Source organism: Sinocyclocheilus anshuiensis, unplaced genomic scaffold (assembly GCF_001515605.1).
Source record: "Sinocyclocheilus anshuiensis isolate Anshui unplaced genomic scaffold, SAMN03320099.WGS_v1.1 scaffold544, whole genome shotgun sequence".
Lineage (NCBI taxonomy): Eukaryota > Metazoa > Chordata > Actinopteri > Cypriniformes > Cyprinidae > Sinocyclocheilus > Sinocyclocheilus anshuiensis.
The window spans coordinates 2,055,235-2,074,985 of record NW_015555763.1 but is presented as its reverse complement, the minus strand read 5'-3'; the positions used below and the strand labels follow the sequence as shown (position 1 = coordinate 2,074,985).

The following is a 19,751-nucleotide window of genomic DNA, read 5'->3' as shown; positions in this document are numbered from 1 at the left end:
TTATTGCTCCAACTCGGTTAACTTATTGTTGATTTTTCTGATGTGATTAATGTTACGTGTATTCATAAGCTGTTTTATTTACGGTATAAATGCTTGGAAATAATATTTAACGTTTTCAAGTCCATTCATCATTTGTAGCACGCAAGCCACCCAATAATCGCAATAAGCTTTGTGCTTTGTTACTTATATTAAAACACAAAGTGTCAGCCTTCTGTCAACTTTATAATAAAATACTACAAACAATAAATGTGTTTTTACGCTCTTAAATTTGTAGTGAGATAACTATATTTGTCTCAGTTCAAGCAGCATGTGAATCAATGATATTTTTCTCTTTAATATTTGCAGCACGAAATAAACATGAATACATATTTGAATGCATGTTGAAAAAATCATAACAATTTAATACAAACGAATGTTTCATGAAATCGATCAATTAGAGTTTCAAAAAATGTCAATAAGCCTAAGTTTTATTGCTGTTTTTCATGTTAAATGTGAAGAATGACACGTTGGATGCCACAGATTTTTATTTTATTTTTATTTATTTTATTTATTTTGGTGGAGTATAGGTGGAATTTTCACATTAACTTCACGCAATATAACATGAGTTTATTATGATAATTTTGACTTTATTCTTAAAAATATTATGACATTAATCTTATTTAGTTAGTTATTTTTCAACATGATACTAAAATGCCGCCGTAGGCTATTTGTACTGCATGCAAACACAATCTTGGCACAGAAGCCCAAAAAACAAAAACAAACAAACAATAAATAAAAAAATAAATGAAATTACATAATGAAAGAGTTTTTGTTTTCGATTTGAATTATTTCGTTTCAAAGTATTTAAAGCATTCTATTAGATATATGTATCATGTCTGTGAGGAGACAAGTATTCGCTGAGTTTCAGTTCATCATTGTGAAGCGCTCCTGCTCAAGACCAAGACGACAGAAAGCACATCCTGTTTGTTTTCCTTATTTTACAAAAGCACAGGTTTTTGATGATATTGTGAGTGCACACAAATAAAAGTATACCCTTTACAATACCGAATGATGTATACTCTTACCTTTATGAGCAAACATTACAGCGTATGTTAAGTTTCCACTTTAAAGAAAAAAATGCAAGTGATCGTGCTGGCGCCTCCATGTCTTGCAAAGCGCGCTTCAGCTTCCACTCTCCGCACAAACGATTGTATATGCGTCTAACAGCACACATTTATCTAGGTTACATTTTTTTATTAATATTGTGAATTGCATGAAGTGTTTTATATCTATAGATTTTATTTTAGGCAAGTCGAGTTGATTTGAGAAGGCTAAATTGATCAAAATATGCTCAACTCAGTCCGCCGCTGGCCGCTTGGTCGTTACTTAAAAAAAACAACAACTTTAATTTAACAAACATAAAATGTTCCAAACATATTTCTAAATTAACTTAATAAAGAAACCAAAACAAATATAACTACTTTGCCATTAAAAACCAAAACTGGACTAGCCTATTTGCTGCAACAGCAGCTGTGTAAAGGGGAAGAAAGAGAGAGAGAGAAAAAAGACATGGGCTCGGGTCAGACTCAGGTCGAGAATTCTGATAAGCTGTCGGAAGGGCCGGGCCCGTGCAGGGCTCTATTCGTTCCCTCGTTTCAATTAAAGGTTCCCCTCGGCTCGGCGGGCCCCCAATACGCCCGGGCCCATATGCACCTGCGTACCCTGCATACCCAGACGCTACGCCCCTGCGTGATAGGCTACATTTTATACAACATACAAGAGCATGAATGAGACTTGAGAGCTTTTTTGAATAATGGTGCACATTTCAAATTACTTCAGATGACTAGTGCACAAGTCACGTGAACTACTTTCATGATACGTTTATTTATTTATTTGTTTGGATTTGGATTGATTAGATGATTTGGATTCCATTTTGGAGTGGAAGTACTTGATCACCATTCACACTCATTGTATGGAAAAGAGCAGCAAGAACATTCTTCAAAAGTTCTCATTTTGTGGTCCACTGTAGAAATAAAGTCGTACAGGTTTAGAACAACATGAGGTTGAGTAAATGATGACAGAATTTAAACATTGTGAATTACCACTATCTGATTTGAGGCGAATGCTAATTTAGTCTACTTTTTCACATACTGCAGTGAATAATAGCTTTAATTTACAGTTAATGTAACCTGTGAAAACATGCTTACACAAATCCCTCAAACACACCTCTAAAACCTTACTGGTCCTCATAAAGGTGACAATGGTGTAAACCAAAATCAGTCTCAGTAATAATTATTTTCAATTAACCGCTTGTCAAATGTGCAATTAATGTAATAATAGCTGATAAACATTGTCATAAACAGGGCTTTCTCTTTTTCAAGGTGGTCTATGTTTCGCACTGAAACAGGAGGATTCCAGTTGCATAAAGTAAAGCCATAATTTACAAGTGTTTATTCTACTCTATGAATGCATGGACTGTAATTGTGTCTTTTTAGATGGCTTGATGAGGGAGCCATAACATCCACTCATAGATAAATTGCAGTCCGAGTTGGCCAGACGTCCTCGTAGATCAATATCCGCAAATTACTCAAACAAAGGCCAATAACAAGACCTTTATGTTACTTCACACCGTGCCTATGTCTTTCTGTTCTACTTGCCCATAATTAACAACAGTGAATTTCAAACGATTAGATCACTCAGATGCAATCGCTTATCAAGGGACACACAATGTCATTTAGTTGTCAATGAAGATCTTATCTACTTCCCTCCCTCTCCAAAACAAGTATAGATTTTCTTAAGAATTTCCATGGGAGAGTGAAGTGAAGGAGAAGAGAGGCTGTACTGAGATCTGAATTCAGATTAAAATATGGAAAGTGATGAAGACACTTGGTTAAAATATGTACAAAATGCTCTCTGCTGTGATAGGAACATCCTTATGAAGATTGACTAGCCAAACCTTCACTTACGCTTTATCTCTCACTGGAAATATTAACGCAATCCTGAAAATATAAGAGTAATGTAATCTTTTTTCATAACCACATGAAAAAAACGTCCAGCTCTCCTGAGTCTCCTGAATCTCAGCTGGTTCCGTCCAGCTCTCATGGGTCTCCTGAATCTCCGCTGGTTCTGTCCAGTTTTTTTTTTTGGTTTGTAGGTTTTACAGGTACAGAAATAGAATAGCCAAATGTAAAATAACACTGCATAGTAGTCATTGTTTACATTAAATATAGATTCATTCTTGTTAAAGCTTGAAAGGTTATTCATTCAGTCTCTGTCTTTTTTTTTTCTTGGATTAACATTGAGGACATTGACAGCAGATACTGTAGTAAATTAAGCACGGTCACTTTAAGAGAAAATGCATGTATCCAATATAATGATACACATCAGATTGCTTTCTCGAATGTTTACATTCACTTAAAACATAACCGACTGTTTTTTCGAGGATAATCGCCAAGATTAGTATTTTGAATGAATGATGCATTTATATAGCGCTTTATTGTGTATTTTTGTACACCCAAAGCGCTTTACAGTCATGTGGGGGGGTCTTTTGACATAGTTTTGTGTGTATTTGTCACCTCAAGCAAAAGAAGATGTGAAAGATAACTTAATTCTGTGTTCGGGCTAGGGATGGGTATCGTTAAGGTTTTAACGGTACTACTACTCTTACCGATACTGCTTATCGATCCGGTACTTTAACGGTATTCTTTCTGAACTTTTTTATTGAGACAAATTGAGAGCTGAATTAACATTGCTTTATATTCTGAAACGTAAGATAAATATTTAATGAACTTAATATAAAACATCAATTTGTAAATGCACCAGTGTGCAGGCATTTTAAGTGTTTTATATACATAAGATACATAAGAACATGAACAAAGAAATAAAGTAAAACAAACTGACAAATACAATAAAACAAAGATACAAATGAAATAAACAGTACCTTAAGTTTTCCATGAAGGTCTGTTCAGGTAAGAAAATTGGCCTACAAATAAATCGAAAATAAATCTAATAAAGTAATCAAATGTAAATGAACACTGCATAGTTTTCAATGTATGAGTTGATTAATGCTTATTAAAGCTAACGTTATTCAGATTGAGAGCTGTGAGTGATTTTCTCTTTGCATTTTGTTGTTTGATTAGCATTGATGGCCCAAGCACCAGTCACTGCTGTCACTTTAAGACAATATATTGACACACATCAGATTTTCTCCCAACTGTTCACGTCTACTTAAGACATAAGCTGTGTTTAAGTGAATACTCTCCAAGCTGGCTATTTTGACATATTTTGTATGTATTTAATCGCTTGGACGTGCACCCGAAGCCCTAAGTTGCTTGTCTAGTCTGCGCGCACACATTTCAGCCTGGGGAACAGCGTCTCTTGCCCGGGTTATTGTGCTTTCAACGTTTTATTATGAAACATGTCCCGCAATTTAGCAACAGTAAAGACTGCATTTTACAACAATCACCGATTGTGCTGATTCTGACGTTAAGTTTGGGTTATAGGGAGGAACGAATGCGCACCACTGTTAAGGGAAGGAAGTTGCGCTAGCCTAGATGAAATGTGGCTATTTTTAATAGTTTTACCTCATATCGTTTTTTTATATAATCCTTAGAAGCCAAAATAAAAATAAAAAATAAAATTAGCTTAATATCACAGCCACAGACCTAAAGTGTAAGCAGACGTTTGAATGTTTAGTTCTCTCCTCTATCATAATTAAACAGGGCTTTCATGTTGTGCGTGCTGACGCTCCCCCGCGTCAGTGCGATCTCGCTTCTGAACTGCGAATAGCAAAAATGCATCATAGACAAATGTATGAATATTATTGCATAAAAAAACAGCTGGCGACTCTGGTGACATATAATTTGCAAAATAATGTCTATATAGCAATAACAACTGTGTGTTTTCTTAATCTCTCCAGTACCGACAGCAGAACCGTTAATTTCAGAGCTTATCGATACTCCGGTCTTTCATAATTTAGCCCCGGGGCCCATTTAATACCGGCTTTCGGTACTCACCCCTAGTTCGCGCGTTGTCACAGAAAACAGGGCACGAGTGCTAAATTGAGTTATTTTGCATCTTCTTGAGCTTGAATGTTTTAAAACAACTTGAATATTCACAACAAGCACAACAAGCACAACAAGATGCAAAAGAAAACTCAGTTCGGTGTTTGCGTACTGAGATGCGGCTCTCTGTGTGCGCGCTGTGCGCATAGAAAACAGCACGCAAATGCTGAATTGAGTTTTTCTACTTCTTCCTGCACTTGAATGCTTTAAAATCACTTAAAACACATTCAATATAGTAATAATAATAATAATAATAATAATAATTTTAAACTGTATTTTCATTTTATTGGTAATAACAGTGCCCAAAAAGTTCATAAAATTACATTATATTGTGTATTATTTCCAGAAGTACCTTTTTGAAAAATTATGCTAAAGTATACTCTTTTTTTTTTCACCAGGAGACCCTTTAAGTGTGACCATGTACTTTTTGAGGCTGATGTATACTATCCTACAGTTTTGCACCATGTGATGTACTGAGCAATTAAGAGGTTGGCGCTATATAAATCTCCCCTGACAGGCATTGGGACATCTTGCATCTTTTAAGGTCAAAACTAATGCAAACGTTAGCAAGTGAACACCCTCCTTGAGCAGTGCCCTTTTTTTGAGTACAGCTTCCTTTCTTTCTGTCTCTGTCCTGTGGGGGAAGACAGTCCTGGTTACATTATCTGTTACAATACACGCTAAACGCTAATATGTATAATAAGAGGGTGCTAAGGCCCTGGATAGACAGATAATCTGTTATTGGAAGGCATCTTGGGCTATTTAGCATGTTTCAACTAAGGTCGTGATGCATTATAGTTTGTCAATCCGACTGATCTGCTGGTGGAAAAGAAGGTAGATACAAATTAGACAAATCTGAAATAATCTACTGAAAGCTCAAAAGCTTGAGATGTCTACAGTTTTTTGGTAATTTATTCATTTTAGGAGGTCAGCAGCACTATTGAAAGCTATAGGCACTTGATGGGCATCTGGGATTGACAAACTGGATTGGCAGAATGACGGTAGCACAGAAGAGTTAAGTTTTACTGCTCTGTAAATAGACCACATGGTTTGACCTCTACAGGTCATGTTGATGACAGCTGTTTGGACCTGGTCATTGCCCTTGTTTACTCTGTCAGTCCTGTGTCTACAGAACAGCTTCTTGGTTCAGGCGCATAATCATTTGGGTGAATGGTGAAGAACTGTGTCACAGTTCAGAAATTTTACAGAAAATAAATTAGACATAAAAACAAGAAGTGTTGCAGTAATGCCTGTGCGTTGAGTTAGATATCAGTGTCAAGGTAAGCATGAGATGTCAGATGTGCTCTTGCAGGCAAAGAAGCCTGTACGTGGCCTTCAAAATATATGACCAAAAAGTCTTTACATTTACATTTAGTCATTTAGCAGATGCTTTTATCCAAAGTGACTTACAAATGAGGACAATAGAAACAATCAAAACCAACAAATGGGCAATATTATGTAAGTGCTGGGGGCAGTCATGGCCTAATGGTTATAGAGTCGGACTTGTAAAGTTTTACTGCTCTGTAAATAGACCACATGGTTTGACCTCTACAGGTCATGTTGATGACAGCTGTTTGGACCTGGTCATTGCCCTTGTTTACTCTGTCAGTCCTGTGTCTACAGAACAGCTTCTTGGTTCAGGCGCATAATCATTTGGGTGAATGGTGAAGAACTGTGTCACAGTTCAGAAATTTTACAGAAAATAAATTAGACATAAAAACAAGAAGTGTTGCAGTAATGCCTGTGCGTTGAGTTAGATATCAGTGTCAAGGTAAGCATGAGATGTCAGATGTGCTCTTGCAGGCAAAGAAGCCTGTACGTGGCCTTCAAAATATATGACCAAAAATCCATAACTAAAGACAAAGATTTCATTTTCAACTGCATTCCACTGAAAGTCGGCCTGAATGCTTGTCGGTTCTTTGACATTCGCAGCCTTCTTAAATTCAAAAGAATCTTTTGCATACTTTGAATGTTATGATTTGGCAGGAAACATTAGCCAACAAGTTTGTTTACACTCTGAAGGACTGTGGCTACACGCTGACAATCAGAGTGAGTAGTGGTCAATTAATTTGAAAAACTGAACACATAACATAGAGTAATTTCAATCTATTCAGGGAGTTTATAATTATATAAATTAAGAATATAGGTGAGACCCTTGAGCAAGGCACTGAACCCCCAACTGCTCCCCAGGCGCCGCATCAATATGGCTGCCCACTGCTCTGTGTGTGTGTGTTCACTGTTGTGTGTATGTGCTCTTGGATGGGTTAAATGCAGAGCACGGATTCCGAGTATGGGCCACTATACTTGGCCACTCGTCACTTCACTTTCACTTTCACAAGTCTCAGTTAGCCTAACGCAGTACACGTAGCAAGGTTTTTTTTAATATAATAATTTAAAAAAACAAGTAGATAGGGGAAAAAAATAGGGAATGCTAGTGTTAGAGGGTCTTTTTTTTAAATAAAAATAAAAGTCAAAAGAATAGATAATGCTAGTGTTAGAGGGTCATTTTTTAAATAAAAATAAAAGTCAAAAGAATAGGGAATGCTAGTTTTAGAGGGTAATTTTTTATAATGAATAAAAAGAAAACAAGAAGATAGAATAGAAAAGAATAGAGAATGCTAGTGTCAGAGGCTCTCTCTTTTTTTAAAGAAGACAAGTAGTAAGAATAGAAATAGAATAGAGTGTGCAAGTGTTAGAGGGTCAAATGAAGATGGAAGAGATGTGTTATTAGTCATTTCTTGAAGATGGCTAAGGACTCAGATTGAGTTGGGCAGGTCATTCCACCAGGAGGGAACAGTTCATGTAAAAGTCTGTGAAAGTGATTTTGTGCTTCTTTGGGATGGCACTATAATGTGCCGTTCACTTGCAGAACACAAGCTTCTAGAGGGCACATAACTCTGAAGTAGTGAATTTAGGTAAAGGGGTGCAGAGCCAGTGATGGTTTTGTAGGCAAACATCAATGCCTTGAATTTTATACGAGTAGCTATTGGTAGCCAGTGTAAATGGATGAACAGAGGTGTGACATGCGTTCTTTACGGCTCGTTAAAGACTAATCTTGCAGCCGCATTCTGGATTAATTGTAGAGGTTTGATAGAATTGGCTGGAAGACCTGCTAAGAGATCATTCCAACAGTCCAGCCTGGACAGAACAAGAGCTTGAACAAGGAGTTGTGTTGCATGTTCCGAAAGAAAGGGCCTGATCTTCGGACAGAACAAGAGCTTGAACAAGGAGTTGTGAAGCATGTTCCGAAACAAAGGGTCTGATCTTCCTAATGTTGTATAAAGCAAATCTGCAGGACCGGGCAGTTTTAGCAATGTGGTCTGAGAAATTCAGCTCATCATCAAGAGGAGGAGGAGGACAAAGGAGGTAGGAAAATGTTTTAAAGAGCATGCGAGTGTTAGACGAATTGTTAATTTTGTTGTGAAAGTATTTCTTTTTAGCAGTGGAAGCATTAGCAGAGAAGGAAGAGAGGAGTGTCCGATATACATTAAGATCAGTGGTATTTTTGGATTTGCGCCATACCCTTTCTGCAGTCCTGAGCTTAGAACGATGCTCGCGGAGAACATCAGACAGCCATGGGGCAGAAGGGTGGTACGAGCTGGCCTGGAAGAGAGGGGGCAGACAGTGTCTAAACAAGACGTAAGAGTGAGCAAAGAGTGTCAATAGCACTGTTAGTAGGAAATGATGAGAACTGTTTAGGAGGAGGAAGCGTATGTAGTATGTGGCTGGTGGTCCTGTTAAGCAGCATGAAAAACAACTTTTATTCAAATTTTGAATTGATTATGTAGCCTAGAAAGTGAGCAAATAGCGCTTCCGTATAATCACTAAAAATCTGTCACTCACTTCAGTTTATCGCAATCTCACAATGTTCCGTTATAATCAGTGAATCTCTTATTTATCGTGTGTACATGTGCGTTGGACTCGGCTCCTCCCGACAGCAGATGCAGGTTAACAAAACACATTTTCCTGCGTTTTTCAGTCAATTTCTAGCTTTTTTCCCCCTTATGAGCATCAACTTTTGGTACACAATAAAAGGCACAAAACATACACATTTTGTGATAGTGGTTCCTATGTAGAAAATCACTTCCTGCCCTATGTTTAGTGTTGTGTTTAGTGAAGCCTCCAACGCAGTGACGTGACGTCATGTGCAAACAAGTTATTGGGAGATAGAAACTCCCAGCTGTGGAAACAAAATTTAGAATTGTTGTTCAGAATTATTTTCATGGCGAAACAGGCTTCTATAGTATTATGATGTGTTCTGGAAAGTTTTCACAAATCTTCATAAAAAAAAAAAATTTAATTCATAAATAATTAAATAATTCCAGACTTTATAAACACAAGTTAAGTTGCATTTTAAAGTTGTTTTAGGACAGCCAGAACAATTCATTTAGAAGAACACAAGAACAATCCAAACATGTAATTCCTAAAAAGGAAATGAGGACATACCAGCGTGGAATGTGAGAATACTTATGAGATTACAGTTTGGATTAGTAAATGACACTTGATTCACATAAGGGCTTATTCAAAGCCCTGGAGCTAAGCTGTCTGTTGCTTAAGATTTTCCAGCTAAATGCCCCTTCGAGAGGGCATATAATGAGACTTTTAATGTCATTAGGGGATTGCTAAGGACAGACAATTACTTGCAGAAAGCATTTGAAGCGTTTGAATGGAAGAGAGTATCTTGCTGGAGGCTGGGAGAGGATTCTCCTTAGCATGTCTTAGAGATGCTTACTGAAGAAGCCATTGTAATTAGTTCAAATGGTCACCAGGGAGAATGGGGCTGAAGAGCTGCAACCTAAGATATTGGGAGAGGGAGAGAAGGGTAATAATTATGACAAAAGGCCCGTCCATGAATGTAAGCAGTGCACTCTTTTGTAATAAGCTTGATCAAATGGTTTTTATTTTCATATTTGTAGCCTTCATCCTTTTTAGTGCAAAACCCCCCAACCTGCAGAAAGGGGCAGATCAGTGACCCGGACACAATTTAATTTGCTTTGTCCCTCTATGTTATTGGTTTTTATGTTCATTGATGCAAAATGGTCTCATTAAGACATTTAAGGTAAAAGAAAAATAACTTAATTTGGTAGACATGCAAATATTTCAAGACAGTAAATATAATTTAATCCTTTCAAAGTAGCCTGTACTACTGTGGGTTAGACTATATTTATTTGCAAAAATGGAAATTTTCATATGCAAGGGCCCCAAAACATTTTAAGACACTTAAGACACACTGTGTAGCTTCAAACGTGTGCTTGTGGTATTTATTTATTTATTTATTTTTAATAAATGCCATTTGGTTTGTTATTTTAATAGAATGCAATGGCATTCATGTATTTTTTAAAGTGTGGATTAGGTGTCTACATACTTTCTAGGGCCGAAATATTGATTTTTGTGAAGTTGTCACAAATTGTCACATAAAAAATTGTCTTAACTTGAAGCTGTAATGCCATGTACAGTATAGGGCAGGCTGTATTGCAATTTTAAGTGCATGCATTTAAAATTAAGTTAAACCTAAGTATGACACTTGTTGCATTATGGATCAGTGTGTTATGCAAACAAAATGAAAAAAGGCATTATTAATTTACTTTGATTATTTAAATATTTATATTTAATTCATAGTTTATTTGTATTATTTAATACTGTGAAGTTATGTGGACTTCACTTAGTTGTTTTGTAACTAATTTTCTGTTGTGAAAAGCACATACAGACATGACCAAGCATTGTGTAAATGGTTTTTATTGCATGAGAATTGGCTCTGTGATGTTTTACAAGGCCCTACATGTGTTCAGGACACTGGAACGACTTGCTAGACTGACAGTGAGAGGGATACCAATCTAAGTTCTGAGTGCAGGAAACCTCCCTGTGGTGAAAGAAAGAACTCTCACTTTATTTCATGTTCTTCATGAATTGAAATGCAAGGCTATTTTGGGAATGGAATACTAGCTTATTTTATGTACTTGCTGAATATATATTTGAAATCCAATTTTCTATATCTGGAAGACCAAGAAAAGCAAAACAAGGTTATTATACTTTCAGCTTTACTGTATCTTACTGCAGTTTAGTTACAACTTTGCTTTAACACACCTGCTTGTCATTTTCAAGTGAACCCAAAGATTTTGATAGTTCATTCAGGTGTGTTTGATTAGAGCTGGAACTAAATTTTGCAGTTTGATTTCCAGGAGCAGGGCTGACACACCTGTCACATGATCTGTTCCATCAAATGCCTTGTCTTGGCTTGCCAACACTGCTTTACTGCCCCTATAAAAATGATTTACAAGGAAATTGAGGTAATTAGAACCGAATTGAGGTGACAGAAGCTCTTACAGGGCATCTGGTTGTTATGCTGGGAAAGAAATTAGTTTGTTAATTTGTAAAGGACAAGAGTAATTAAGTTGCCAGGACTGACGCAGTTACTTAACTGAAGTTAATGGGGGAGGGACCAAGTAAATGCAAAACCTCACGCCTCGCTCCTCTGAAGTGTAGATCAGAGATGATAGGGCACGACTGAGCATATGCTAAGTTGTTTTTGAACACTAAGGCATGGCTAAGAACGTGACTACTGCCGTTAGTCATTTTCAGAATGATATAGTATGACTAAAGGCTGTTATTACGAGGTCTCTAAATTACTTGATTCAGATTGGGCAATCGTGGTCCTATAGATTGTGTAAGGGCCTTTAAACTGGATGTCAAAGAACATACATATTCAATTCATTGCAGTCTCCAGCTGAAATGAACACATTGGCAGTAACTTTTATTCTTTTTCACACAAATTATGATTAAGGGGCAGATTATCATTTAATAAAGACATGGTTCCTTAGCCAATGCTATATAATGACCTCAAGACATTTTACCATAGTGTATGATTTGTAAACTAAACCATTTTGACATTTGCATTACATAACCAGCTCCTTATGTATGGCTTTTGTAACATAGTAAACATACTTGTTTGCTTACCTGGTACAGCATTCACACAGGTCATGATAAAAGAGTTCAAAGACTTGTAGAAACAAGCAAAAATGGCATGGTTGCTTCAGCGAATGCATTTTTATTTGACTTTTGCTTATTGGCTAGGTTTAGTGTCAGTGGTACATTCTTTTCAAACACAATAGAGCATTAACTAGGGCTGGGTAAAAAATATTGATTTGTTCTTCATGAATTGAAATGCAAGGCTATTTTGGGAATGGAATACTAGTTTATTTTATGTACTTGCTGAATATATATTTGAAATCCAATTTTCTATATCTGGAAGACCAAGAAAAGCAAAACAAGGTTATTATACTTTCAGCTTTACTGTATCTTACTGCAGTTTAGTTACAACTTTGCTTTAACACACCTGCTTGTCATTTTCAAGTGAACCCAAAGATTTTGATAGTTCATTCAGGTGTGTTTGATTAGAGCTGGAACTAAATTTTGCAGTTTGATTTCCAGGAGCAGGGCTGACACACCTGTCACATGATCTGTTCCATCAAATGCCTTGTCTTGGCTTGCCAACACTGCTTTACTGCCCCTATAAAAATGATTTACAAGGAAATTGAGGTAATTAGAACCGAATTGAGGTGACAGAAGCTCTTACAGGGCATCTGGTTGTTATGCTGGGAAAGAAATTAGTTTGTTAATTTGTAAAGGACAAGAGTAATTAAGTTGCCAGGACTGACGCAGTTACTTAACTGAAGTTAATGGGGGAGGGACCAAGTAAATGCAAAACCTCACGCCTCGCTCCTCTGAAGTGTAGATCAGAGATGATAGGGCACGACTGAGCATATGCTAAGTTGTTTTTGAACACTAAGGCATGGCTAAGAACGTGACTACTGCCGTTAGTCATTTTCAGAATGATATAGTATGACTAAAGGCTGTTATTACGAGGTCTCTAAATTACTTGATTCAGATTGGGCAATCGTGGTCCTATAGATTGTGTAAGGGCCTTTAAACTGGATGTCAAAGAACATACATATTCAATTCATTGCAGTCTCCAGCTGAAATGAACACATTGGCAGTAACTTTTATTCTTTTTCACACAAATTATGATTAAGGGGCAGATTATCATTTAATAAAGACATGGTTCCTTAGCCAATGCTATATAATGACCTCAAGACATTTTACCATAGTGTATGATTTGTAAACTAAACCATTTTGACATTTGCATTACATAACCAGCTCCTTATGTATGGCTTTTGTAACATAGTAAACATACTTGTTTGCTTACCTGGTACAGCATTCACACAGGTCATGATAAAAGAGTTCAAAGACTTGTAGAAACAAGCAAAAATGGCATGGTTGCTTCAGCGAATGCATTTTTATTTGACTTTTGCTTATTGGCTAGGTTTAGTGTCAGTGGTACATTCTTTTCAAACACAATAGAGCATTAACTAGGGCTGGGTAAAAAATATTGATTCTTCGATTTTAATTGATCTTCAATTTTTGGATTTTGATGGAAGTAAAATAATACATTTTTCAATTTTCTGTCCATGTATTTATGGATAAGTAGCCATGTCGGGGTCTTGATCACCCTAATGTTTTTTTTTTATTTTGATCGGCTGACTGTACATTATCCTTCCTTTAACCAAATAACTTGCTACAGTTTTTAGCACACATTCAGCTTGCTGGTAGGATACTTCAATGCAAAGCCGCTTTGATATGCTTTTGATGTTTCTGATCGTAATTAATGATAAATATGTGATGTTTTTTGCCTGAACCCAGTATCACAGTGCAGCTGTAATCCAGCATTGTACTTGATGGGCGAGAAGAAAAGGGTCTCTTTATGAAGCAAAGAGCTGTTGGTTTGTGTTGCAGATGCTTGTGTTGTCTCACAGGGAGTCTCAGTCTCCTACCCGATGGCCATGGCCTTTGTGGCTCTGACATCCCTCATATCTTTTATTTACTTGTTGTTTAGTGAGGACCTCCTTCAGGCTTTCACCACCCTCAGGCTAGCTGCAGGCGATCAGCACAGACAGGTCACTACAGCTGGGGCTGTACCATCACTCCTGCGGCACACACCTTCTCCTCCCCCAGCTGCTCCAAGAGCAGTCACTCACATCATAAGTAACGACGGTCTCGTTTAATAAGATGTAGTATCTCACATTAAAACACATCATAGCCCATCACAGAGAAATACAAGTACCACTTTTCCACTGTAATGATGTTGGTGCTGGAGCTGGTGCTCTGCCAGGAAATCTATGAAACTCTTTCAGACTTGACAGCCGTATGACAATGTAACTGACTATGTTACTACAGAAACATAGCTGTCTTTGATGACTAGACTTACTGCTAGATTTGAAATTTGTGTATTCAGACAAAACAAATATTTCATTATGCAGTAACAATATACAATATATTAAACAATAATATAACAATATATAAGTAATAATAATTATTATTACAATGTATTCTATTTAACCCCCTCACACCAGCATGGTTGTTGTTGCAATCTCCAGTAGTTTGTTGTTCTGTCTCACCTGTTTTGACTGTGAAACAACAATCCAGAGTGCACTGCACACATACCCTAGTGTACGTTTAAAAAGCAAAGTATACTTTGGGCTTAATTTGGCAATGCAGCCTAAAGCTAAGCATCCAAACTTTGACCTTGCTGTACTTTGTTAGGACATTGTACCAGTCGTTACTATAACCTGGTCTTGGACCAGCAGGTTTTTCCAGACCAGAACCACCTTTTTTTCAATGGAAACTTTCTTAACAGTTCTAGATTAAGAGCTAAACTGATGGAAAGAGGTATAGGTGAGAATCTTGGTGTTAAGGACAGACCACTCCCTTCTGTTTGTCCAAACACTTCAGCTCAGTGTTGGTCCATCATTTCTAGTTGATAGAAGGCGCATTACTACTTTTGGTGAAGCTCTGTTTGTCCTGTGCTCGACAGATTTCCTGTGAAATACTGGTGAGGTTGTGTTTAGTGAAGCCTGCAATTCCTTCGCAAGCAGCTGCATCCTTTCTTGAGACGTGGCTGCTGTTTCAGGGTGTGTGCTGTCAGGTCGTTGACAATGAGGACAAAACTCCCCTGTGATTAAAGAGCAGCAGTTAGAATTGGAATGCTGCCAACATGAAAGGTTCAGTCCAACTGCTGAAAACCATTTCCATGAGACATTTCTGTTATCTATTTGCTTTAGCACACTGTCGTGCCATCAGCTTAGCTCTATACTATTACAGCAAACAAATAAATAATGGTTTCTTGTAGGTTTTTTGTTGGATGATAAACACATCAGCACATGGATCAGCACTCTATCCTTTCTTTATTTTTGTCACACACTTGGGTAACGCTTTAAATTACAACCCGCAAAGTATACTAAATTTACGGTGTACGTTTCTGTAATTATAGTGTACCTATAAAGAACATACGTGTAGGTATAAGGGAACAATGTGTTACGCTTGGGTAATAAGGGGGTAACAACCAGATATGCAACCTGCAAAGTACCTATTCAGTACCTCCGTGTAGGTATATGGAAATAATATGCAATGTTTGGGGAATAAAGCGGTAACCACCTGTACAATTACAAATCAATTATACTTTAAGTATATTCTAATATTACGTGGTATGTATGGCCTAAACAACAATCTTATGTTTGGGAATGATTTAGAAAGACGATATACTTTGTATAATTATATATTGCTATTTTATTATAGGCCTATAGGTATTTTTTAACTATGGGGTACATATTCTAGTATTAAAGGATATGTGATGGAGATTACTGAACAACAAAACTGGACATCTAGTGAAATGAGTTAATGAGTTTGTGCTATGATTTATAGTTCACGAGTCTACTTACCTTATGAAAGCTTATTTGTCGATTTCAGCAACTTCACACCAGCAACTTCTCAACACCACTATCACCAAATAACTTTGCATGATATACCATCAAGGTTCAATGCAGCTTAAAACAAGCTTACCTCTTTCCAGCTGTTCACAGAAAAAATACATGATACAACATTTGTATTTCAGTAGATGTATGCTGTGGTGTTTTTATAGCAAAAAAAATAAAAATTAGAGGGTTTAATTTGGCCATCGAACAATTAAATTAAAACTAGTGCATTATTTTTCTCTGTAATTACTGTGCAAATATACACTTGTTCCTCCCTTGTTCCATGTAGTTACAGGGTAAATACAACATTTGCGGGCTGTAAATTAAAGTGGTGCTTTGTTCCCCCCTTGTTACATGTAGTTACAGTGTAAATACTACAATTGCAGGCTGTAAATTAAAGTGGTACTTTGTTCCCCCCTTGTTCCATGTAGTTACAGGGTAAGTGGCTACAACAAATTACTCTGAAATTATTGTTTATACAGTAGGTCATGCATATATACATTATATATATCAGGTAATATATCAATAAACATGGTGGACTGTTTTATTTAATTCAAATATTGTTTGCAATTTACTATAGGCCTACTGCTGGGTTAAATTAACCCAAAATGGGTTTTAAAATTAAAATCACACACAATATGACAACAGTAACAACACAGGCAACAGATAGCCTAATAACAGATTAAAATGTATTACACCAGTTCAGAAAAAAACAAAGCATCTCCATACTTATACAGCTTATACAGTTAAAAAGCGAATACTTTTGAAAAGCTTAAGAACAAATTTAAGATTTTGTTCAATTTGTTCATGTTTTTCACCCACTGACAAAGTTAAACTATTATAAACCATCACGCCAATAAACACTGAAAGTCAAGATTAAACTGTGTATTATAGCGATCTGACAGGATTTTACCGTCTTTGATTTTACTGTTTTGATCCACGTCCTCAAGCACCATTTTGACTAGTTCCCAGTTCCCAGTGTGGAACTGTGAACTAGTGCAGTCCCACAGTTTTACCACTCAGTCGCTGCTCAATGTTGTGAGAACATACTCGGACAAAATCCTCCAGTTTTAAAAGAACACATTACAATCAGTTTCAAAAATCTCCTCTTCGCTTCGATTAGTTTTCTTGTATTTTCGACACATATTCCTGTCGTAAGCGCCGCAAACACCGACTCGATCGTCTCGAGCGCCATTCTGTTTCCAGTTTGCACTCACCACATTCACTGGTCCAGTTTTAAAGGAACACACTCCAAACAGTTTCAAAGTTGTCCCTCGTCTGCACTTCGATTAGTTTTCTCCTATTTTCCACACATGTTCCCATCTTAAGCACTGCAGTCACGGATTTCGTCGCACACAGAACGGTTCACGTTTGAACTCACGTGACTTGCTGCATGCTCTCATTCACGTCCTCCACATTCATAACCCAGCACCGTTGGGTTACTTATTACTGATTTCAACCCAAATTGAGTCAAATCAAGTCAGCTTCTTAACCCAACTGTCTCAACCGAGTGTTTGGATTGAAACAATTACCAGCGTGTTTTATAGGCTATAAAAAAGTACACAGTGTATGTTTTTGCTAAATCGCTTGCAAATATAAGATTGTTGTTAAGTCATACATACCACATAATATTAGAATATGTACCCCTTAGTTTCAAAATACTTACAGTAGAAATAATTTGCAATTTTATAGATTATTACCCCTTTATTTCCCAAACTTAGCATATTATTCCCTTATACCTACACGGCGGTACTGAATAGGTACACTATAATTAAAAAAAAGTTACGCTGTACATTATGTTTACTTAAGCAGTATGTTGCGGGTTGTAATCTAAAGCGTTACCCACACTTGTGCAACCCCTAAAAGTCATAAACATTTACTGTCTCAGTAAGCAAGAGTGAAAAGTTTCGACCTTGATGACTGGGAGAGAATGAAAATGGCTCTTTCCTACCTGAGGTTCTTGCTGTTTTATCAGAAAGAGTGATTCTGCTTAGGGTCTGAGTAATGTGTGTGTACAAAGCCACAGTAATGCTTTAAAAAATGCTTAAAGATTTAAGCTCAGGGCGTTTTTTGGTATTTTCGCTTAAATTTAACATACTCAAATTCGCGATTCTATCGAAGATAATTCAATCTGTGATTGTCACACAATGAAATAATCTACATCGTCAAATTCCTGAGAATGAGAGCTTCCTTGTGATATATGACTTGACTTTTTTGTGAACAATATATAAAATACACATTCTTCGTAAAAATTATTCTCAATGGTTAGGCGGAAATTTGTGTGTGGGACGAATACATTTCTAAGCTTAATTTTACTGCTTTATGAATATAAAAACCAAAAGGAATGGTATTATTTGTAAAGGAGACACTCCAAGCTTTCAAATGAACCCATATATGGGCTAATACCATATAAGGAAGGCTATGTAAATGAAGCATAAACATTTTTTACGCGATTTTGGACCCGTATCCAGGTCCGCAGAGTTTAACTGGTTTTAAAGATAATCTGCAAACTTTTCAGTGGTATGTGTCATAACATTATAGAAAAACTGGCCACCAAAATGAATATTGTATGAAAGTAATTTTACAGTCTTTAGAAATTAAAAATCCTACAAAATTGCTAAAGGCATGCATCTTTAACCATATGTTTACCATAATTTGTTACTTGTTATTTCTAGATAGAGACAGCCAAAGGGTCAAGGCTTTTCTGGTTAGCATTGGTCAGTTAGCACCTGCTGGTAGATGCTGTAACTACACCTTAATGCTGTTCTTGAACTTTTTATTCATCAAATAATCCTGGGGGGAAGATGTGTTCTTTGGGGGATCATGTGACACTAAACACTGGAGTAATGACTGCTGAAAATCCAGCTTTGCCATCACACACACAAAAAAAGATATTAAAATACAATATATTTTAAATTGTAATAATATTTCAAAGTAATAATGTTTTTACTGTATTTTTAGTATTATATACGGCCAGCCTGGGTCATGTCCCAGTGCCCCATACCCCTACTTTTTTATCTCCAGTTTAATGTGCTTGTCACACTTACACTGTCGGAGGAACGATGGAGACAAGGAGTACAATCAACAGTCCTTTAATTCTCGAAATACAAGGGTAATCCAAACACAGGAGCGAGAAATGACACAGACAGGAACTAAAATACACGGGATAATTTGGGAAACACAGGTGCATAGGATAAGGCAATCAAACAAGAACAGGAAAATGACCATATAAAGAAAACCAGGAACTACGACAGGGGTAAAACAAGGAAAAACAAGTCCAAAACACTGACATTGCTCCCTCCTCCCGGAAGGCGCGTCCACGTGCCTCATAACAACCAATGGGGGAGGGGGGATGAGCGCTCTGGACGTCTCTCAGGACAGGCTTCCAGGGACGGACAGCCTCCAGGGCAGTTTGGGAAACACAGGTGCATAGGATAAGGCAATCAAACAAGAACAGGAAAATGACCATATAAAGAAAACCAGGAACTACGACAGGTGTAAAACAAGGAAAAACAAGTCCAAAACACTGACATTGCTCCTTCCTCCCGGAAGGCGCGTCCACGTGCCTCATAACAACCAGTGGGGGAGGGGGGATGGGCGCTCTGGAGGTCTCTCAGGACAGGCTTCCAGGGACGGACAGCCTCCAGGGCAGTACCCGTTCCGGGACACATGGCGGATCAGGCAGACTAGGGAGCCATGGTGGACCAGGCAGCTCGGGGTGCCATGGCGGAGCAGACAGTTCAGGAGGCCATGGCGGAACAGGGAGTTCGGGGAGCCATGCCTCGGCACTCAGCCCGGCCTCCATGGACGGACCCCTACTACGCCCCCCCCAAAAAAAATCCTTGAGGAGAATAAATACCGTCTTTAGAGGCCCTCCGTAGGCCTAACTCGGGAACTGTGGCCC

General features: G+C 37.4%; 1 long non-coding RNA gene across 1 annotated transcript in view; it reads right to left on the bottom strand.

The window, feature by feature from the left end:
• Window positions 1–10,281: 10,281 nt before the first annotated feature.
• Window positions 10,282–19,751, bottom strand: part of LOC107674051 (uncharacterized) — a 14,660-nt gene continuing 5,190 nt past the window's right edge. Inside the window, exon 3 of the long non-coding RNA XR_001632470.1 lies at window positions 10,282–10,293. This is a non-coding gene — a long non-coding RNA (uncharacterized LOC107674051). The remainder of the gene's footprint in view (window positions 10,294–19,751) is intronic.